At 42.2% G+C, this 23477-nt stretch overlaps 1 protein-coding gene across 15 annotated transcripts in view; it reads left to right on the top strand.

Annotated features, from left to right (window-relative positions):
* The window catches only part of ZBTB20 (zinc finger and BTB domain containing 20), a 644993-nt gene that overhangs the window by 478541 nt on the left and 142975 nt on the right, over positions 1–23477 (top strand). Inside the window, exon 1 of one of the 15 annotated variants that reach the window (XM_032776818.2) lies at positions 13768–13832. The exons of the other annotated variants lie outside the window; for them this stretch is intronic. The gene's annotated coding sequence lies outside the window, so the exon portion shown is untranslated. Of the gene's footprint in view, positions 1–13767; positions 13833–23477 lie in introns of those variants that run through there. 15 annotated transcript variants of the gene reach the window in all.

Genomic DNA, 23477 nt, shown 5'->3' on the forward strand with positions numbered 1-23477 from the left:
TGACTTGTTAAGCAGATGATAGACAGCTTGATTCTTTAAGCAAAACCTCCCATGCTGGAGTAGGCCAAACCCACAAAATAGAAGCCAGATACAGATTTCAAACACCATACAGTTCATGTCCATAGTTCTCTTTCAGTCACTTGTAAAGATGGAGGCCATTTGTAAAATTTAAATATGGATCTGGGTTCAAATTCCAACTGCACCTCTTTATACACTTCCCCTGTCTACACACAATACAGGATGATTAATGTAACTACAAAGCAAACTACTGCAAGAGCAAGATCAGCTTTCAGATATCTGGTATAATATAGGGACTGTAGCTGCACTATAAGATTTCTTCTTTTGCTTTTGTATAAGGATGCATCACAACATCTAGCTTTATGGAACCTGTGTGTCGCTAGCAGTAGGATATCTGGTACTTTTCACACACTTCAGCATTTACAGGAGGGCACATTTAACAGTCCTGGTTTCAGATCTTACTGACATTGCTCCAATGTAAATCAGGAATAATTCTACTGAAGCCCCTGATGTTATTCCAACATAAAACAGGTGTAAGTGAGATCAGACTCCGTTTCAATATCCAGTCTTGCAAAATTCCATTTGTTTGCTCACCTAGGGAAGGTTAATTTTGTTTTGATAGGCAAGTGAAATATCATTTGTTATTTTTCATTGTCTTCGTGGCAAAGGGCAGGTGAGCAGATTTTGAGCCTTAGCTGGTGAATGTTCCTGATGATTTTGCAAAAGTGCGCCTAGTGCCTTACGACAGAATCAGAGACATTTACCTGTACATGAGTGTGCTTGGGCACTTGCATCCGCAAACCCTTAATATATGTATCAGTAATGAAAATCTTAATTAAGAAAGCTGCATCATTGTCCATGAACACTCTTTCTTTCTCCCTGTATGAAGTCCTTTGTGTATTGCAGCATCTACCTGGCCGAGACAGACAGAGCCCTCAGAGAGCTTGTCTGCAGATCTTCTCTTGATTATTAACATCTAGAGAGTGACAAAGTCTCAATCTCCTTTTGTCTTGTTACTGAGGCTCAAAACTGCAGAGCACATAATGTACGATAGGGTTGGATGGTTGGTTTGTTTTCTCAGTGTTTTTTAAACTTGATTTTATTATGTTGGTGAGGCTAAAAATCTGACACTGTCAATCAGAATTAATTTAAGTGGCTCATAGTTGCCAAAATGTGAAAAGATGCCCTTTCACAAACACAAATGTACCTTTGCATTTAGAAACAATGCACTGGCTTAGACCACGTGATATGTGCACACACAAAAATGATGCTGATATAATGTGGAGATTGAGATTTTAATCTCACTAAACTCAGGAAATTCAGAATTAAGGTTCCCACAGCAACCTTACCTCTGCCCCTGTAAACTGTGTTCATTTCCATGAGGTCTTTCACTACCTGATCACATGCTGTGTGCTGGGCAATGTGACATACTACTTTTAGAAAAGACGGTAAGGTGGGAAGGAACTGTTGTTTTTTCTGTAATCATATTGTGGAGATTATTTCCTTGCTAAGCACCAATAATGTATTTAGCGCTGTTCAGAACACACATACAAAACTTCATAATCTAATGGATATATAAAGCCAAAACACTGATGTACATACAGGGACAGATTGTGCCAACCCTGTGTGACAGCACAAATGCGAGAGAGGTCATCAAGAGTCTCTCTCACTCTCTCTCTTACACACATATATTTGCCCCTATGCAACAGCCAGGCATAACTGCACCCCTTGTGCCCAAATGGGCCAGATTCTCATCTCACATACACCTTTTGTAATTCCATTGACATCAGCGATTTCTCATGATTTTCACGTTAACAAAAGAAGAATCAGGCTCAGGAAGGACAAAGACTGTAAGGGTCTAGCGTCACCAACGCCACTACTCTCCTTGAGGTGGGTAGGGAGCAGCTATATGCACAGATTAGTAGAGCTCAACCCCACACCTAGGGCCTGTCTATACTTACAGCTAGAGCAGCGCTAGAGCAGCACTAGTGCGATCGATGCAGCGGTGTCGATTTAGCAGGTCTGGTGAAAACCTGCTAAGTCAATGGCAAAGCACTCTCCCGTCGACTCCAGCTCCCCGAGAAGAGTAAAGTTGGTCAGTGGGAGAGTGTCTCCTGTCGACACAGCATGGTGGATCTAGTTTCATTGATTTCAGTTACATTATTCAGTAACTAAAGTAGTGTAATTTAGATCGATATACTGCGGTAGTGTAGATAAGGCCAGAGAGCAGCACGTGTTGCATTCTTGCACAAGTGTTGCAGCTGCCATTCACCCTTGGAAGAGTTACCTCTGCCTGAAGGAGGAATTCCAGCTGAGACCCTCAGATTGTTCAGTGGCTGAAAAGCCGCAATTTGTCCCACATTGTGTATCATACATGTGCCCTTATATTGTAGGAATGAGAAAACAGGATCAGGAATCAAACCCATGTCATCTATCAAATCCAGTCTAATCAGTTTTAGGCATTACTAATATACCATCACAGTGATACCACACCATAACCACAAGTTAGTCCACGAGGTAAGAAATCAAAATCTAAAATATTTCACATTAAATTAATTATTAAAGGGCTGATTCTCACCTGCCTGGCACTTTGCTTTGTCAGGCATGACTGCATAAAGTAAATTCAAAATGCCACCACTCTGATCTGGTACTATTTTACACCCACCATGCAAAGATGTAAATGACAATGGAAACTGAGTCTCAAAATCTTCAAGAGATGCCATTACCATCACAGAATAGCATGAAGCCTAGAATACTTGATATTTTCAGATCATCTCCAGCCAAATAATAAGCCTGCTCAGTTTTCAGACAACATCAGGGTTATTCAGATCACTAGGCCATTTCTTTTCATGCCCCGAGCCACTGGCCTTTTAGTTGCAACTTCTTATGTCAATAATGTATGCATCCCAGCATGCACTCAAAGAATGTACTTATCATTATTTGATTTTTATCTGCTAGTTTTAAAACATTATAAACTCTTTCAGAGATGACACACTGAAAAATTTTATAGGGGTTTTGTTTCAGCAGAAAGGGTGGTGCTATTGATTGCTCACCTAAGTAATAGTTCCAAGATCTTTAGAGGCAGGGGCAGCTCCAGGCCCCAGCACGCCAAGCGCGTGCTTGAGGCAGCATGCCGCAGGGGGCGCTCTGTCGGTCACTGGGAGGGCAGCAGGCGGCTCCGGTGGACCTCTCGCCGGCATACCTGCGGAGAGTCCACTGGTCCCGCAGCTCCGGTGGATGTCCCGCAGGAGTGCCTGCGGGAGGTCCACCAAAGCTGCGGGACCAGTAGACCGTGGGACCAGCGGACTCTCCGCAGGCACACCTGCGGGAGGTCCACCAGAGCCGCCTGCCGCCCTCCTGGTGACCGGCAGAGCACCCCCCGCGGCATGCCGCCCTGCTTGGGGCGGCGAAATGTCTAGAGCGGCCTCTGTTTAGAGGCAATATAAGGTTTCCATATGATCATTCAAATTCCTGGGGGAAATTTGTGCCAAAAAATTAAAAATTCTGCACATTATATTTTAAAATTGTGCAAAATTCTGCATATTTTATTTGCCAAAATAACACAATATAATCACTTCATTTTCAATTATTTTGGTAGTTTATTTCAAAATACTGGTGAGCAAGTATGTCTGTAACAATACAGACAACAAAAAAGATTCAGGAAATGTTGCTGGGTTTTTTTACAAATAGGTTCCTTCTTAGGTATATGAATACAGAACCCCCACTCAGCCTCCCCCTGTCCTACGTGGCCTTGAACCCCCTCTCCCATTCAGCTCTTGGCTCAATGTTGTCACCCTCTAGCTCCTGTGCCTTCATCCCAGTCTGTCCACTCCACTACCCATTCTGAACCCCAGTCTGTGTGACCCCCCGCCAGCAGCCCCGTGTGCCCCACTCTTTCCATCCCCCCATATCTCATGCCTCCTCACCTGGCCTCATGGGCAGGGCACTGTGAGGAAGACAGCTTCTGCCCCCTCCCTCCCCGCGGCTGCCTGCTCTGGCCTGTGAGACAGCTGCCCTCTCTTCCGGCGCTGCATCAGCCTCTGGTGAGTGAAAGGTATAATTGCAACTTGCCTTCACCTCCCCGTCAGTATAAATTATTGTGGGGGAGGGATCTGCGGGGACGTTTGATTCTGCACTTGCGCAGTGACACAGAATTCCCTCTGGAGTAAATAGCCTGCAAGTCTAACTTCACACCTCTACTCTTATCCTTCACACAGTTCAGTAGATTCACTAATGGCTACAATCTGAAAATCATGACACAGAGCATATTGGAATCTTTAAGGCAGTAAATGCTCACTTAGCTATTCTAAAATGTAATAACTTTGTTATTTCAAAACCAAATGCTTTCAAACATGGCAAAGTTGGTACTTCTCTTTCAGGACTATGTATGTGTCAAGTTTGATGTTTTAAAACAAAAGCCATATTTTAATTATACAAGCATGTTTAAAGGCGGAAAGCTTATGGAAAAATTAACACCAGGAAACTATTTTTTACACAATAGGATAACTAAAAAATGGCTAACTGGATTTTTGTGAAACTTTCCTAAAAGTCTCACTTTTGGATAAAGGCAAGGCATGACAAGTGTCTGACCAAAAGGTAACTTTTGGAGTGGCACAAGCAAATAATGGAAGGGATTTAGCACAACAGTCTCATCTCAACTTCAGCTATAGCGTTGTTAATATGATACTGTAATAAAATGATAATTTGCACATGCATAACAGCATCATTCTGTGAATCTCAAAGCTCTTTACAAAAATGTAATGAATTAAGCTTTGTCACATCCTTGTGGCTTGAAGTGTTGTTATTCACATCTTACAAACAGGAAAACTGAGGTACAGAGATGTAAGGGACTTGCTAAAGGTCATATAGGAAGGTAGTAGCAGATCCAGGATTAGAACCCACATCTTATGTCTCCTCTTCCTATGCTTCAAAGTACAATTCTTTTCTAAAACACAACTTTCTAAATATGACATAGTGGAGTTCTGTATTTATTGTCTCTCACTGATTTCCTTATCATCATGGTTCTCAAACTTTTGTACTGGTGACCCCTTTCACATTGCAAGCTTCTGAGTGTGATCCCCCCTTATAAATTAAAAACACTGTTTTTATGTATTTAACACTATTATAAATGCTGGAGGCTGACAGCTCATGACCTCCTCCATGTAATAACCTTGTGACCCTCCTGAGGTGTCGCAACCCCCAATTTGAGAATCCCTGCCTTATCATATATGTTCAGTTTGAAAGTAAAGAGCTGTTCTTCTTTGAATGATTGTACATGTCCATTCCACTTCAGGTGTGTTCATGCCCAGTGCAGTATGTTGAAGATTTTCCCTTAGGAGGTACCGATCAGGTGCCACATGTGCCCTCTGCAGCCTCATGCTGCTGTGCGATGGTATAGTTGGCACACATTAACAGTTGATAGTTTGTAGTGTTAGTGTAGTTTTCTGCTAGTAGGGTTCTTGTTTTATTAGTGTACTTACTGTACACTTCTGTTCCCGCTGGTTTGGGATACTGACATCCAGTGCTGTTGCATACTTCAGTCCCCAAGCTTCAGACTGCATTGGATGCAAGGTACTGGTCAGTGCCCTAATTCCAGGTTTGTGAAGTGCCTAGGAGAAATTCACATCAGGGACAGGTGCCAAATCTGTAGGGACTTTAAGCTCCAAACTAAAAAAGATAGGGAGATCACACTAAAGCACCTTCTTATGGAGGCAGCTCTGCTCCCACCCTCAGAGCATTCCGGTTTGGGGAGGGCACCAAGCACCTCTACTTCTATTACAAATGCTACTCCTGTCATGGCAGAGTCCTGTCTCCAATCTTCTTCTCCAGTACCAAAGAAGAAGCACCTGAAGACTGCATTGAGGGACCCATCATCCAGAAGATTGAGTTCTCGAGCACCAAAGTCCAGGAAAAAAGCTGGGAGGAATGTAGAGTGTAATCTTGCTGAAGCAGTCCCTGGTACACATAGCACCTCAGGCAGGGTCATTGACTCCAATGACCAGTACCAATGAGATGGATCTCTAAGGATGCAGTATCCTGTTCAGCAATGCCATCATCTTTGATTCAGAAACAGCTGCTGCAAAGACTCTCCCTGTGCCTTCAAAACCTGTGGCATATACCATGGCGTGCGATCTGCTGAGTCTCCTAGTGCTGGCTTCGCCCATGAGGTTCAAGGAGAGATTAAAAATACTGGGACTTTTCAGCTTGGAAAAGAGGGATAATGTGGCAATAGTGAATAGGAAGGTGTTATTTACTTCTTCACATAATACAAGAACTAGGAGTCACCCAATGAAATTAATAGGCGGCAGGTTTAAAACAAACACGAGGAAGGACTTCTTCACACAATGCACATTCAGCCTGTCGGACACTCTGCCAGGAAATGTTGTGAAGGCCAAGACCATAGCAGGGTTCAAAAAAGAACTGGGCAAGTTCATGGAGGATAGGTCCATCAGTGGGCTACTAGTCAGGATGGGCTGAGATACATCCCCATGCCATGAGTGTCCCTGGCCTCTGTTTGCCAGAAGATAGGAATGAGCGACAGGGGATGGATCACTTGACGATTGGCTGTTCTGTTTGTTCTCTCTGTAGCACCTGGCATTGGCCACTGTTGGAAGACAGGATACTGGGTTAGATGGACCATTGGTCTGACCCAGTATGGCTGTACTTATGTTCTTATCTTGCCTGGTACTGACAGATGTTTTCATGAATTTGCTGGCTACCAGAGGTCTTCCAACAGTGGCCAATGCCAGGTGCTTCAGAGGGAATGAACAGAACAGGCAATAGTCAAGTGATCCATCCCCTGTCGTCCTTTGCCAGCTTCTGGCAAACAGAGGCTAGGGGCACTCAGAACATGGGATTGCATCCCGCTACCATGGGCACCTCTGGACACTATAGTATCGCCTTCTGTGATAACACTGAGAGGCAAGTTGGAAAGATTTCCCTGAAATCATCTTCTCCAGACTCCCAGCACCAAAAAGCTTTGCATCCTCCTGGTTGGATGACTCAGGTTTGTCGTCTGAGTTGGACGTTCAGTCTTATTGAGTGAAAGCCATATCATGTTAGCCATCACTCTCTTCCACAGGGCTTTCACCCTGGTATTCAGTAGAGCTTCTACATTGGACGGCTAGTAGGAAGCCATGATCAGGAACAAATTGGTCTCTTGTGCCATATCGATGGCCGTATTGGAACTTATGAGGGTTTCCTCCAGTCTCCAGATCCTGATCCTATCCTCCCCTTCTACATCCTCCACTAGACATCATGAAGCTGCATTGCAAGAGCTTCAAGAAGTTGCTCCCAGTACTGAGTTTGATACCAGTCATAGGTATTCTGCCTCAGTGAATCCCCCTTTGGAGAAATTGGGGGAAGCTCCACCTCAGCCAGCCTTTGGTTCGTCCTCCTCCTCATTCGAGAAGGCAATGTCTGGTGTTTCCTTTCCTCACCTGAATGGTTACAAAGCTCACTAGGATATCTTAAAGAGGGTGGCGTCCTTCCTAGATACACAGGTGGAAGTAGTTCAGAAGAACTCACACAGATTGGTTGATATATTGGGATCTGTGGGCCTTCTCAAGTGCCACTCCTCATAAATGAGGCTACTCTGGATCAGAGCCCACAAAAGTATTGTGGCAAACACTATCTTCCCTGCCTCCTACAGCTAAAAGGACTGAGCAGAGATCCCCTCACTGGGGTCTGAACATTATTACACGCAAAAGAGAATGGTAGGGTCAGCAGGCATCTGCCCGAAATCAAAAGATGGAAAGAAGCTTGAGGGTTTTTTTGGCAGAAGAACTTTTTCGACAGCTGGACTACAACTCTGGAATTCTAATCAGCAAGCATTGCTAGGAGATTGTGATTCCTTCTTCTGGGACACAATGTTTTATTATTTATAATTTTTTATAATTTTTTTCCAAATACAACAAATATACCAAAATACCAGATTCATCGTAATACATAAAGGAACTAGAGAGGGTTAGGATAAAGAGAGGGGAGGGGAAGCAATATAGCTGTCTTCAGGATCTCCTTTAATCATAGACCTCTAAAAAGTCAGTCCAAATTGCTATGAATTTTTCAGGGAATTCCTTTCTGCAGAATGCCAGCCATTCATTCGCTGCAAGGTCAGCCATATCACTGATCGAGCCATCAATATTTGTTGGAGATTGAGTTTTCCATTTTTGCAGATTTAATTTTTTAGTGACCAAAGCTGCTCACTGGAACCACACCGCCTTGTTACGAGGTAATCTCTGGGACAATGTTGTAAAATTTACCAAGAAATTGCTAGAGGAGGCAAGACAAGAATCTATCATAGTAGTGGACGAGAGAAAGATGGTGGCTAGGACCTTGCTTCAGGCTGCATTGAACGGTGCAGATTCTGGTGCCAAAGCCATGGTATTGGCCATTACAATGCATAGAAGTTTATCACTACAGTTATCAGGTCTTCCTCAGGAGGTCCAACAAACCATTCAAATTCTCTCTTTTGAGAGATCGATTCTTTTTTCACAGCAGACTGATGACAAGCTTCATAGTCTTAAAGACTCTAGTGCTACACTCAAGTCTTTGGTTATTTACACTCTTTTCACAAAGAAGAATCAGCTCCATCCACAACTGTCCTGCCATTATGCTTCCTTTTCACCTTCCCGCCAGGACCAATCTAAGAGGCAAGGTTACAGAAGGAGACTACCATCGCCTCCTTTTTCATCTACTGCATACTCATTCAGACTGCGAAAACAAAGGGATTAGTTTTAGGTTCTTGTCAAGGGAATCTTTCCAGATTGCAGTTTGCCAGCCTCTCCCTACCCATTTTTTTCTGACAGGCTATCCCGTTTCCTAAGTGCTTGGACCCATGTCTCTACAGACCAGGGGGTCTTAAGCATGGTGGAAACAGGATACAGGCTTCAATTTATTTCTACCCCTATCTTGCCCCCCTTCCCCATCCCTTGTCAGGGACCGCTCTCATGAGAAAGTTCTCCTTCAAGAGGTACAATCTCTCCTTCTGTTGGGAGCTATAGAAGAAGTTCCGCCTCTGCACAGAGGAAAGGGATTTTATTCTTGTTATTTCTTAATTCCATACTGGACCTTCGAGAGCTGAACAAATACATAAAGTTTTTGCATGGTCACTCTGGAATCCATTACCCACCCCCGTCCCCAGATCCTAGTGCCCTTGACTTAAAGGACACATTTTCATATAACAATATATCAATGCCACAGGAAATTCCTCAGATTTATGGTCAACCAATCCCACTATCAATTAGCAGTCCTGCCATTTGGACTATCTACGGCCCCCATGGTGTTCTTACAAAATTAATGGCAGTGGTGGCTTCATTCCTAAGCAAATCAGGAGTTCAAGTGTTACCATACATGAACGACTTGTTGGTGAGAGGACAATCCAAGAGCTCGGTGATATCAAGTGTGGCCAAGATCCAATCCACCTTCGATATACTGGGATTGCTGATCAACAGGGAAAAGTCAGTCCTCTCACCTGTTCAGGAAACAGAGTTTATAGAGTAAGTCCCTCTTTGATGTTAAACCAATCTCTTCACCTTGCAACTCCATGCCTCAATCTCCTCATCTGTAAGATAGTGATAATCATGACTTTGCTTACAAGAATATGAAGCTTAAAGTTCAGAAAAGTGTCTTTACAAAACCAGTACCTTCTTACTCCACAGACATCCTGCTTTACTGATAAGACTGCGCCATTCTTTACTCTTGTTAGCTCTGGAAAACCAGTGACTCTGGGAGCAGGTACAGAATGCCATTCTGCCTTATGTATGATCAAAAGAATTGTTACCTACATTTAGATTTCAGAATCTGGACTCTCAGGATGAGTATGCAGCATGATATTTAGGGGGAAGAAAACATCTTTTAATGTATATTTTGAGACCATTTGATCTGGAGTCACTGAGATACAGTAAATGTGATCCCCATAATGCCATTTTTACAGTCATATACTAGACCCAGACTTTAATCAGTTACAACTACATTATTAATTTAAGCCCCAGCCCCACATCAGGGATGATGTGAAATTGCACACTATCAGAATGGGGGTTCAGGGAGGCAGTGCGTCTCAGGGAGGCACATGCCTCCAAGAGCTCTCAGGCACCTAGGGGGAGCAAGGCCACACAACCCTTTCAGAGGCTATAGTGTGTTCTCTGCACTGTGGCCAGCCTGCTCCGCCAACCATGGTGAAGGGCTGGGCCATGGCTCTCTTCCTCTTTTCCCCTTTTGTAGCAGCTAATGCTGCTAACATTTCTCACCAAAAGCAATCTGTGTGCCTCAGTGGAGCACAAAGACTGCAGTTAGGGCCAGCTCCTGCTCAGGGATGGAGGGATAGGATGCTTTTTGCACTTTTTCAACAACTTCATCTCTGCATTTTTGCAAACAAACTTCTGATCATAAATTTCTGGTCCATACCATTTCATTGCTTTGAGATCCATGTATTGAAAGTACCCGGTACTCTAAATGCTGAATGTTGTTATTGCATTGTACTGTATTATGACTGTACCATACATATATATCTCACACACCAAGAGGTGTCAGGCTGAGGTGCAATGAGACATCTTGGAATGTTTTAGATATGGGATTTTGGGTATTGGTCAAGCAGAGGAGATATATTGAGATGAATGGATGGAGAAAACAAGAGGAAGAGAGTAAAAGTTAAAATAATGGCATTTGCGAATCTGATGGAGATAAATCCCTCCTTGGATAAGTTTATGGAGGGGATGGTATGATGGGATAGCCTAATTTTGGCAATTAATTGATCTTTGATTATTAGCAGGTAAATATGCCCGATGGGGTGGGATCTAAGTTACTACAGAGAATTCTTTCCTGGGTGTCTGGCTGGTGAGTCTTGCCACATACTCAGGATTTAGCTGATGGCCATATTTGGGGTCGGGAAGGAATTTTCCTCCAGGGAAGACTGGCAGAGGCCCTGGAGGTTTTTCACCTTCCTCTGCAGCGTGGGGCATGGGTCACTTGCTGGAGGATTCTCTGAACTTTGAGGTCTTTAAACCACGATTTGAGGACTTCAGTAACTCAGACATAGGTTAGGGGTTTGTTACAGAAGTGGGTGGGTGAGATTCTGTGGCCTGCATTGTGCAGGAGGTCAGACTAGATGATCATAATGGTCCCTTCTGACCTTGAGTCTATGAGTTGCATCTTTTAAGACCTACTCTGAAGGATCTGTAAGCATCTTCTGTGTCCTAGAAAGACCATAGTTTGCGTGACTGAGTAATAGGCTGGCAAATTCCCTGATTTCCTATTCACTAAAATCCAACTAGAATTTACAAAACATCCGCCTCCAAAATTAATAAATCCAACGTAGTGCATTCCCCGCACCCCACCCGTGAAGGAGGAACAAGCCAAAATCTAGTAAGTGAAGCAGCTTAAAAGATGCATTCCCACCTGTAACTATAGCACTTTGCGCCATACTGAGCTTGCTAGAGCTGGCACATTTTTAATAATACAGATGCATAAATGCAGTCTGCTTGACACAGAACCATTGCAGCAACCTCTTTGCTGCTGCTTCTTCATTCCAAGGAGTTTTCACTGTGTATTGTTCCTTAGCAGGGCAGTCTTTTATATAAGAACATTGATTTCTTGTGTCAGGAGCAGCGCTGTTCACTATAAAGAAGATTTCCAGATGGTTGTCATTCTATCCTCCTTGTTTTCAGTCACTAATAACTTCCTAAAACCATCACCTGTTGAGCTGAAATTTTACAGACTTGGCCTCTGTTCAAAGGTGATTTTTTATATTTTTTTAAAAATGTTTTTATTGTTCGAAAGCTTGAGCAAAACTGGTCCAGCTGTTCTTAGTGAGTGGTGAGTGTGTGTGGGTGGGAGGTGAGGGAGAGAATTACTCCTGTCCCATTTTTTAAAAAAGCCCAATGACCTTGCAACCTTTTTGAATAGCTTGAGCCATGAAAAGGGCAAAGGTTGTGAAAGAGGAAAATATGGCATGGAAATAGCCTACAGTGAGGAGTAATGCATGGCTTTGTTTCTGGGGAGATTGTTGTTGCTTTGACAGTTAGTCAATGACCATTTGAAAATTAGATACTTGAGCATTGACATATATTTTGTTTCACTAAAGCCTGTGAAGAAAGGGTATGCTCCATACATGCATGTAGCCCACTTGACCTTACAGGTTATTTAGGAGTCCTTGTCTCAGACCGTATGCACCTTACAATGTGTTTTATCTGAGCTCTGCAATTGCCTACCTATTCATCAGATACAGTGTTAAAATTATTTCCATTTGTACTTGGAGCAGAGGGCAACGCGAGGAGTACAAACACTGATCAAAAACAAGAGGAAATACCTGAGTTCCTGTGTGCTAAAATGAGCTCATTAGAATTTCAGAGTAGATCTGCTCTAATGTTCCTATTTTCATTAATTTGTTGTGAAAAAAGCAACAAAAATACAACTGAAACAGCCATCTCAATCTGCTGGGTTTCCCAATACTTGGCAATGTATCGTCCAGTAATAGGTAACAATAATGGAGTTGCCTCTTGAGTTAGTGACTGTGAGAGGTGTACCTGTTAGTAACAAAGCGTGAGTCAGAAACCATGCCATAGTTAAGAGTCTATCATTTTTCCATGTTAAAAATCCAGAGGCCACAACAATGCTGTTTTTCTGACAATTCTAGCTTAGCTAGAAAAGTCTGTGGAAAGCTAAAACTTGGCAAATTAGATCTGAGGTCAGGAAAGACTTTCGTTTTACAAATTTAAAGACCAAAATCTGGTTTAGTATTTCCTAAATGTCAAAACAACCCGCTGACTCTGAAACTGACTTGCTGTGGATTCTATTTGTCCTTCTCTAACTAGAAAACAGCCTAATATTTTTTGTAATGAAATGCTGTAGTTGTTAGTCATCAATTCAGAGAATTTAGAGATGGAAAAGAGCTATTAGCTCATCTAGTCCTTCCCTCTGCCAAAGCAAGAATGGGCATCATTCATTTCGATGGCACGTGGAGGGAAGGAGACTTATTAACCTTTAACTAAACTTCCAGTTCATTTTCATAATGTACATTACTTGTCATCCACTGCTCAGCCCTGTGTGGGTATCATTTCAAAGCACCTAACAATATTTCGTAGAAGCATAGGACTTGCTACTATATACCAGATCAGACCATTGGTTCCTTGAGTTTGGTCTACCCTGTCCAGCACCTGACGTTCAAACAAATGTGAAAACCATGTTTAATGCACCTGACCAATTGCACAATGCTCTACCCTAAAAAGTCCTTCCTGAGCCCTAAGGTGGAGCCTCTGCAGCATGACATTTGAGTAACTCATCTTAGTTTACATAACTACAATAATACTATTTTCCATAAAATTAGCCAGTTTCCATTGCGGAGGGCCAGTCCGTTGTGGTCCATCCTTCCTGCTACCATTCTAGCATCACATCTGACTTTCACCCTTCACCTCATGGGTGGCGAGCCCACCAGATGGGTCCACATCGCCTGTTGCGTGGAAGGCAGGTACAGTATCTCTGGACTGGCAAACCAGGATAGTGGTCCCGATCTTTCGGAAAGGAGACCAGACAGTGTGTTCTAACTATAGGGGGATCACGCTCCACAGCCTCCCCAGCAAAGCCTATGCCAGGGTGCTGGAGAGGAGGTTATGCCCATTAGTTGAACCCCGGATTCAAGAGGAACAATGTGGATTCGTTCCTCACCATGGAACAAGGGATCAGCTCTTTGTTCTCTCTCATAGATACTCAAGGGGTCATGGGAGTTTGCTAATCCAGTCTACCTTTGTTTTGTAGACCTGGAGGAGGCATATGACTGCATTACCCAAGATGTCTTATGGGAAGTGGTGCGCAAGTATGAGGTGCCGGTGCTGCTTTTGCATGCTATCCGGTCCCTCTATTCTCGGAGTGAGAGTTATGTTCATATTCTTGGCATTAAGTCTAGTTTGTTCAAGGTGAGCGTTGGACTTCACCAAGGGGATGTGTCTTGTCCCCACTACCATTCCCGATTTTCAAGGACAGGATATCAGTGTGCAGCTGAATTGTGGAGTGCATCCAGTATGGGGACTCAGGGGTGGCATCTGTGCTGTTTGCAGATGATGATGTCCTTCTTGCTTCTTCAGGCTGTGATCTCTGACACATATTCCAACATTTCACTGCTGATGTGAAGCAGCTGGAGTAAGAATCAGTGCCTCCAGATCAGAGGTCATGGTCGTCTCCCGGAAGAAAGCATTACTTGCTCTCTCCAGGTGAGGTGGGGAGCAGCTGCCCTTAGTGGACAAGTTCAAGTATCTAGAGATCTTGTTCATGAGTGATGGCAAGCGGGAGCAGGAGATCAATTGGTGGATTGTTGTGGTGGCAACAATAATGCAGGCGCTGTACCAAACCATGGTGGTGAAGCGAGAGCTGAGTTCTCAGATGAAACTCTCAGTTTACAGGTTGCTCTATATCCCCATACTCACCTATGGTCATGAACTTTGGGTAATGACCGAAAGGATGAGATCACGGATACAAGTGGTGGAAATTAGGTTTCTCCAGAGCGTGGCTGGGCTTGCTCTTCAAGATAGGGTGAGGAGCTCGACTATTCAGGAGGGCCTTGGAGCAGAGCCGCTACTCCTCCAGATTGAGAGGAGCCATTTGAGGTGGTTTGGGCTCCTGATAAGGATGCCCTCTGGGAGGCTTCTGTTGGAACTATACTGGGCATGTTCCACAGGGCGGAAGCCCCGAGGCTGACCCAGGACACACTGGAAGGATTATACCACCCAGCTAGGGAATCCCCCAGGAGGAGCTTGAACTTGTTGTGGAGGTAAAGGAGGTCTTGTCCTCCCTACTCTCCATGCTGCCGCCATGACCCACACCAGGAAAAGTGGCATACAGAAAAAAGAAGCCTAAAATGAGCCAGCCTTTCTAAATTTTGCCTTTGATGGATTCTTCCCTTCTGAAAATCTCCCCCACCCCACCTACCCCTTCTTGACTTCCTCTTATTCTTACCCCTTTCAGTTCTTTCAAAGGTCAAACAGCCTCATGGTGACACTCTGTTCAGTAAAGTAGGGAGAGGATATGGCTCCTTCAACTGAATGGAAAATGTCATTAGAGAAAGCATTACAAAGCCCTTCTCCCGCCCCGCAAGAGCTATGTTCCCAGCTTCTGTTGGTCTGGAAGTGAAAAAACAAGATCAGATCCTTTTAGTACTCTTCACAAGGGAAAGATGTATTCAAAAGGTTTATAACTTTCCAAGAAATGAGTTCAGAGCCCAGGTTTTCTTCTGCTGCAGTTCATAATTGTAACTAATATTACTTTGCTCTTCTCTAATGTCTTCCATCTGCAAACCTCAAAGTGCTTCACAGATATTAACGAATTCAGCCTTATAGCACCTGTGTTGGGTAGGCAGGTATTATTTTTCCCATTTTACAGCTGAGAAAACTGAGGCACAGAATGACTTGGACCCCTAGTCAGCAAAATATTTAAGCACACACTTCTTTTAAGCATGTGCTTCAGTCTTGTTAGCTCAAATGGGACTGAAGCAAATGCTTAAAATCAAGCATGTGCTTAAGTGCTTTGCTGAGTAGGAATAGATTGAAACTTGAATTTAAGTGATCTGCTAAAATGGGAACTTGGTGCATAAATTAACTAAATGAGCCTTACAACATCATAGGGTAATAATATTCCTACTTCAGAGATGGGGAAACTAAGACACATCATTTGTCCAGGGTTTTGGAATAAGTTCTGAAAGGTGCTGCCCATGGAATTAAACTTCCTTCTTTTCATTCTCTTTTGAGGTAACATTACTTGCTCATGCCCCATAACTGGTCCCTAAAAGATTTAACCAGAACCTTTGGATATTGGATAGAATTTGGAGACATTGAACACATTGTTTCATGGAGACAGTTGCTCTGCCAATTCATACTTTAAAATTATTAATAATTAAAGACATTCAAATGTAAAAATTTGTACCTGCTCAGCAATACACTAGCCTAATATAGAGCAAACACCTACCCATCTTTAGTTAAATCACTTAATCTAGAACTAATCTATTGATCAAACCAGTTTTTAAAATGAAATAGTTATATCACAAGAAATAATTAATAGTTGAAAGTTTAAATCCATAGGGCTAAATTCAGCAGTGATCTAAATGATAGAATGAGTCGCAGGCTGGACATAAGTGAGTAGAAAAGTAGGTGTAAGTGGGGCAAAACTTGCACTGATTTTCCCCTACCCCTGACTTCATCATCATATCCTTTCCTGTTAGTTTCATTTTCTGCTACATGGGCTTTTTGCCCCAGCATGCATGTCCCACTTGTTTTACGAGAACCTTCAATAGCAAATTTGAGCAAGTTTACCCTGCTTTGCCACCTATAGTAGAACCTCAGGGTTCTGTACCCTTGGGAATGGAGGTTATTCATAACTCTGAAATGTTCGTAACTGAACAAAACATTATGGTTGTTCTTTCAAAAGTTTACAACTGAGCATTCACTTTATACAGCTTTGAAACTTTACTATGCAAAAGAAAAATGCTGCTTTCTCTTTATTTTTTTATTAGTTTGTTTAACATGATATTGTATTGTATTTGCTTCTTTCATTTTTTGTCTCTGCTGCTGCCTGATTGTGAACTTCTGGTTCCAAATGGGGTGTGTGGTTGACTGATGAGTTTGCAACTCTGGTATTCATAACTCCAAGGTTCTACTGTACCTCCACTTAGTGACCTGACATTTAACTTGCACCATTACTGACCTTATTAATGCATTTGTCTCAGCGGACCTGATTCTGCATTCGGTTATATCCCAAATTTATATCCCAAAGTAATTCCATTAACCTAAGCAGAATTGCTCCTGATTCACTCTAATATAAGTGAGAGCAGGATCAGGCTGATATGCTTTGCTGATGGCAGGTTTCAAGCCTTCCAGTTTAGAAAAAATAATGAACCTGTTTGAAAAAACGTAACCTTCTCTCCTCCAACACAACCCAACACAAAATAATATGTATAAACTAGTAACATTTTCTTCAGCCTGCATGAAGAAAAAGCTCCATCACAAATCAAAGCAAGACAAAGAGACTGAAACCCACCATCTGACTCCTGGAAATCCAGAGTAGAAAGGGAAGATGCTTAATCCTGTGCCGCGCATTTAGTACCGTGCTTGAAGCACTGTGATGTTGCACTTAAAGCTCTAGGGGACCTGGAAAAAATGTTACAAATGCAACGAAAACTCTCATGAATATGAGCCTCTTAAAAGCATATGAGCTGGTCTGCAATGGCCTCAGGAAATCCCCCTGGCTGTACATGTCCTTTTTATCTGCTGCACTGCTTTGACTCAAAGGGAAACCTCACATCACCTCCTTGACCAGAATTGAGCACACATGAAGTCTGCAATGTGGTGCTTTACAATTTCCTTATTTTCAGTTAATTATTTCCCACGTCCGGCCCCGAGAAAGCATGGCCTATGTCTACTTACTGTTCTCTTGCTTCAAGCATATAGAGCCCAATCCTGCAAATACATGTTATCTGGCATAGTGCTTCCTTTGGAGCCAGATCCTCAGCTGATCTAAACTGACATAGCTCCATTGCTTTCAATGGAGCGATGCTGATTTTCCCCAGCTGGTCATGTGACCCATTGATTGTAATGGGATTTGACTACTTGTGGTGGTAATACTACAAGCGATTCTTGTTTGTTTGTTTGTTTGTGTTTTACTGGCTCAGGACTGTGTGTTTGTGTGTATTATTTACAACAAAAAGCAAATCTGCTTGACTTTTGATTTTGTTTTTCACATTGCATCACAAACTTGAAAATGAGCTGCAGTTGCCAAAGTATTGAGCTGCATTTCACACGTTTTTCACTCAGAATAGGCCCCTTGGAAAAACTGACATGTTAAACACAAGCAGAAAATGAATATATTGACATATGGCTCTTCTTCCTGAACTTTGCAAAGAGGTCAGCTAACACACATCTTAAAAGACTAGACTCCCTATTCTATTACTAGCGTGGTCTTATGTAATACCCCAGCACTGATGGTACTTTCTCCAATCCCACTAATGCTAGACTCATTAATGGTTTAGGAAGTGGGTTTTTTTGCCCACAGATTATCCTTTAATTGGAGGGGAGGGAGTGTTAAAAAGTTAGAAGAAGAAAACATAGGGAAATGTAGACAGTAATATAAATAATTCTTGTGAATCTACCTTTAACCAGATTTTAAAGCACTGGGTTAAATTTGTTTATTGAAAACTTTAAAAGTTTATCTCAAAATGAAGATAAACCCATTCAACCTAAAGCTGTCTTTGAAATTCATAATGTGGATGTTAATGTTTTCTTTACAAATATAGTTGTTCCATAAAATTCCACAGAGAATTTAAAAAGGAAGAGGCATGAAATCATCTGAAGCAGCAAACATTTTTCGGAGAAATTTCTCAGAAAAATTGTCTTAATTTTGTACAGCTCTAATGTACAATATGTGTATATCCAATTATTTACAGAGTAAATTACATCTGTGTGTATGTGTGTGTATTTATATATATGTATAGGTATATGCATTCTCACATATATCATTTTTAAATTAGTTATCTTTCTGAAGTTTCACTTTTTATAATAATCTTTTCAGTGCCATCATTTGTGGGGAGAAATTCTTTATAATCAAATGTGCTATGCCAGAATTAGTGTAACTGCTCTGAAAATTCCCCTAAATATGTTAGGCCAGATTCTCATGTACACTAAGGCCTCTTTACGTTGCTCTTTATTTCCTCTTTAAGGCCACTTTACATTGCCAGAGTGATTTAAAGGGGCCTAAGTGTAAATCAGAATCTGGTCCTTATATAATAGAACTGTAAAAAGTTCTACCTTAGCTGCTATAATTATGGCCCCATCCTATAATTGACTACACACAGATGGACCCGGCACTGAGCCTAATTCTTAATTACATGAAGGCCTCTTTATGCCTCTCCAGTGCAGAACATGTTTAAGGGCTCTATACCCTGCTCCCAGCCCCCAGTGTAAGGGATGGGTTGTGGACATGTTAAGGCATGATCAGAATGCACAGCACCAAGGCTGTTTTCTACTTCTCTGTGACCCTAAGGAGCTATTGGAAGCAAAGTGTAAAACAGAGCAGCCTTCAATGTGTTTAATTTAAACTAGGGGCTATGCAGGACCGCGTGTGGTCCCAAAATACTACAGGTGAAATCCTGGCCCCAATGAAGACAGTGGGAGTTTTACCACTTATTTCACCGTGGCCAGGATTTCACCCAAGGAAAGCCAAGATGCCTTAACGTGGTATAACGCCCCCTTAACACTCCTTTCTTACTTCTGTTCTTGCCAAAAGGATAAATTAACTGAAAATCAGAGAAACAGAGAGAGAGAGAAATTAAGTGATTTGCCCAAGGATAAATAACAAGTCACTGTGAGAGAAAAATAAGATCCCAGAAGTGCCTTCCTCAAAGTCCCCTGCAGTGCTGAGACCACTAGACATGCTGTCTCTCCACGTTTTATTAGAGAGATTAAAATATTTTGCAAGACAGCTAGGTGCAAGCTTATAGGGGTTGGAGGGTAGTGTGTGGTACCCCCAAACTTACTAAAAGTTCCAGCCTTCTTCTTATGTGTCTGTTCTAACTAAAGATTATTAAAATAACTACAACCTATATTCAGTGGACTAGAGCTGGGAGAGCCTAAGGAAAGGTGGGGACACAATGCAGAAAACTCACAAGAAGTATGTAAGGTTTGTGAACGTGTTAGCAGGGGAATGAGTTGCAGGAGACATCTAGAACACATTTCACTTGGGCATTTAGAAGAATCGGGGACAGACCTTTCCTTAAAAGTTCCTTGGAGTAACACTTTAATCACCTAACAAGGAAAGTGTGAGTGCAAATTAAGCCTCCTCAGTCACTGAATACCTTGTACTTACTTGTTCATAGAGTCTCTTAAGAAAAATAGAGTTAATATAACATGTTGTGCTGTTTAACCATTTTAATTTTTGATCAGAAATACAGTCTGTTGTACTGGTAATTGTAAATGTATTTTCAAACAACGTTTAAAAAGTGGATTATGGGAAGGAGATGGGTAAGGAAGGAAGCTAATGATTTCACTGTCTAAACATCTTCCCCTGCCTTATTTGAGGCACGGAGTGCAGTGTTAGGTGTCTTTTTCTAATTCTACCCTGAACAGTGACTCTATAAATGGAAACTTACCTAATCTTCCCTGTGTGTGTTGGAGTCTGATCTGGTTATTTTTAATGATGTAAATACGTTTTTACTGCTTTTTGACCCTATACATCTAAGAGGGAGCAGGAATCTATTTCATCTTGTGTCTCATCAGCTAGATTGTTTATAAAGTCTCTGTAGGCTGGACTTTTGGAAACCAATTGAAGCAATAGGACTGCAGAGAGGTTACTGAGGACATAATTTGGTCTTCAGGATTTTATTATTGCTGATCATGTGCAAGAAAGGAAAAAAGATTTGATTCCTAGATCCCTGAGTGAGTTTGCAGTGCTGGCAGTTGGAAAAAGCTTAATTTACCAGTAAAAATAAGCACATTTGATTTGGAGTCACTAAGAGACAATGAACGTGGAGCACTGATTATGCCATTTTAATTGAGTCACTTTTCAGCATAGAAGCAGTCCATAAGACTGGAGAAGATGCAGTAAAAGGCTACCATGGCTATTTTAACGAATGAAGGGAAATTCCTATGAGGAAATGCTTTGGGAGTTGAACACAACCAGTACCAGATGCTTCAAAAACAGGTGCTAGAAAGCAGATCTAATTATGATACACAAGGGGTAAGCTTGGGAAGTCTATACATAGGGTAAAGATGTAGGAATGAACCTGTTCATTGTGCACAAGGGTAAATTCCTTGTAATCAGAAACTAAAGTTAAGACAGGAGAGATTTAGGTTGGATAGCAAGTATGGCATTTTTCACCTTATTGACACGTGGATATGTGTCGAACATAATAGCATGAGCTAGTAGTGATCCTGAATGGATAGGCAAGGTATCTACATGGAGTCTCATAACTTTTTTGGTAATGCCTGCTTGTAGGCAGGGGACTGAGTATACAGTTGACAGACCTTCATGTCTTCCTGTCCAAAAGGTTCCTGTTGTTTAGAAGTTTATCTCTGTCCACACCCTCTCCAACAGGCTGTGCAAAGTTAGACCTCTGCTCTGAATAAAAATCACATTGCATAGACTTAGAGCTCTTTAGATCTGAAACAGTCAATGAAGTCTGAAGGAATAAATTTAAACAAATTATCCTGAGAGAATATAGTTACACCACTTTTGTCAGGTAGACAGATTTCTTAACCTGCTCATCTTATTTCTTAACTGTCCTTCATTACAAAACACTTCACACTTTTTAGAACTAAATTTTCCTCTATACCACACAGACCTGGTGATTTCCCGTTAATGTGAACTGACATGTGAAATGCTAAATGTCATCAGTGGGCTTATAGCAAAAGTTATATTTATTAAATAAATGAACGTCGTCATTTCCAGCTCCCTCCTACCCTTCTATTTTTATTGAGTCCCTCCTTTGGGGTCATCTTTGTAACACATTAGGGAGTTGGCAGGTTTAGAACTGTGCTAATGGTGGCTTTTCTTTGTGTAAATCCTGTCCTTTGCTAACAGGAAACCTATTGGCAGTGTTCATATGTGAATGTCTTTCCTATGTTATATACTCATTCTATACCTATAGAATGCATATTGTGCATCAGGGCATTCCAACTTCTTCCACTGTAGCTTACCTGTTTCCATTAGGATAGAAAAACGAAATACTCTTCAGGCTGATATACTAGGCTTTCATTTCAGTTCTTTGGCTAAAACTCCAAGGCACCCTCAATGATTTATATGAAGGAAGAATGATAGTGATACTGAGAGACGGAAACAAAAAAAGAGGCCGTAAGGGTGTAGCTGAATTAATAACTGTGATAAAATCTCCTGAGATGAAGGTGTTGTTCAATTCTAGACTCGTTCTTGGCCTCTTGCATTGTTGCTTCATTTCTGCCCTCAGTTATACAAGTGAAATTCTGATTGAAATCAGTGGCTGTGTGACCAATGTAACTCAGGGTAGAATCAGACCCACTCATAGCAGAGCCCTTAGGGCTGCTTTCTGCACTAGGAACTATAGGAGATTCACGAACCAGTTCATCAGGAGCTCATTGTCTGCTAATGAAATACATGTTTTATAGGAGAAATTCACCTAGGGTGAAATCCTGGACCCACTGAAATCTATGACAAAATTCCCATAGACTTCAAGAGGCTTGGGATTTCAAGCATAGCATTCAGTACAAGAAAGTGAGCTGAGAGGTCAATTAATCAGGTTCTTCTGATGAATCTTTTGGAAAAAATCTTCAGCCACTTCTGAGAATGTATTTTTCTCTAAAGTCAATGTTCTATCAATGGTAAAATTCTTACAGACATTTCTTTTAGAAGCTTTGGTGCCTCCATGCTTTGGAGCAGTGACTTGCATTTGGCTGGGAGAGAGAGGGTGTCCTGTAGTCAGGGATCTTCCTTTCGTTTTCCCTGTGAAAATCCTTCTGAATATGACCAAATTATAAATCTCTGAAATCAGCTGTTTGCTTGTTCAGTAGAGGTTTGTTAGAGGCTGACAGCTGGATTATCTGAACATTCCGTTTGAGTGGAGCATCCTCCATCCCCACAGAGCTCCGTACTAGGCACACTGAGCATGTGTGACCCCCATTGAGAGTGATGGGCATGGTCAAGCCAAGGGCATCGGACACCAGAAGTGAGTGCAAGGAAACTGCCTGTCATGTGCTCTCAGTACTCAATCTGCTAGTGCCCACTTCCCAGGGAGCATGGATGAGAAGTAAAGATCAGACTGATTTGAATAGGGAGGGGCGAGGATGGAGATAGGTTGGACAGGGGGGGATAGTAGGAGGGGGAACGGGGACAGGCTGGTGCAGGGGGACAGGAGCGGGGGGGGAAGGGGACAGGCTGAGGGAGGCAAAAGGATGGGGGAATGGGAGGGACTTGGTTGGTGGACAGGAGCTGAAGGGGATAGGAGCAGGGAATATGGGGATCCGAAGGGCCCAGGCTGTGGGGTATGTGGTTGGGCACAAGAGCAGTAGGGGACAAGCTGGGGATGGAGGCAAGAGGGTCTGTAAGCATTAGAGCTCCCTCCCTTCAGAACCTGGAATTGAACCCAGGATTCCTGAGTTGCAGCAGATAGCTATGAAACCCACTACCAAAATATCTTTCTCATCCCTCTGTGGTGGCTGGTGCACTTCGAAGATAACAGCATACAACTGCTACCAGTTACTGTGTCAGTTCAAGCGCTAGAGTTTTGTGCTGTAACTCTAAATCTTCCAGTCATGTCAGGGTCAGTATGGTCCCACATGATGGAATGTGATTGTTCAGTGTGCGTTTTTTTTACAAAACTAGGAAATTATATTTAAAAAATTCATTAAAATAAGATTAATGTTGCAAAGTCAAGAACTCAAAAGTTATGAAATGCCAGTATTAATGTTGCCTGTGCAACCTTCGTTTGGCCCCCTTGTGCCATTATAATATTGCCTAGT

Source organism: Chelonoidis abingdonii, chromosome 1 (assembly GCF_003597395.2).
Source record: "Chelonoidis abingdonii isolate Lonesome George chromosome 1, CheloAbing_2.0, whole genome shotgun sequence".
In the NCBI taxonomy this organism is placed as follows: Eukaryota; Metazoa; Chordata; order Testudines; family Testudinidae; genus Chelonoidis; species Chelonoidis abingdonii.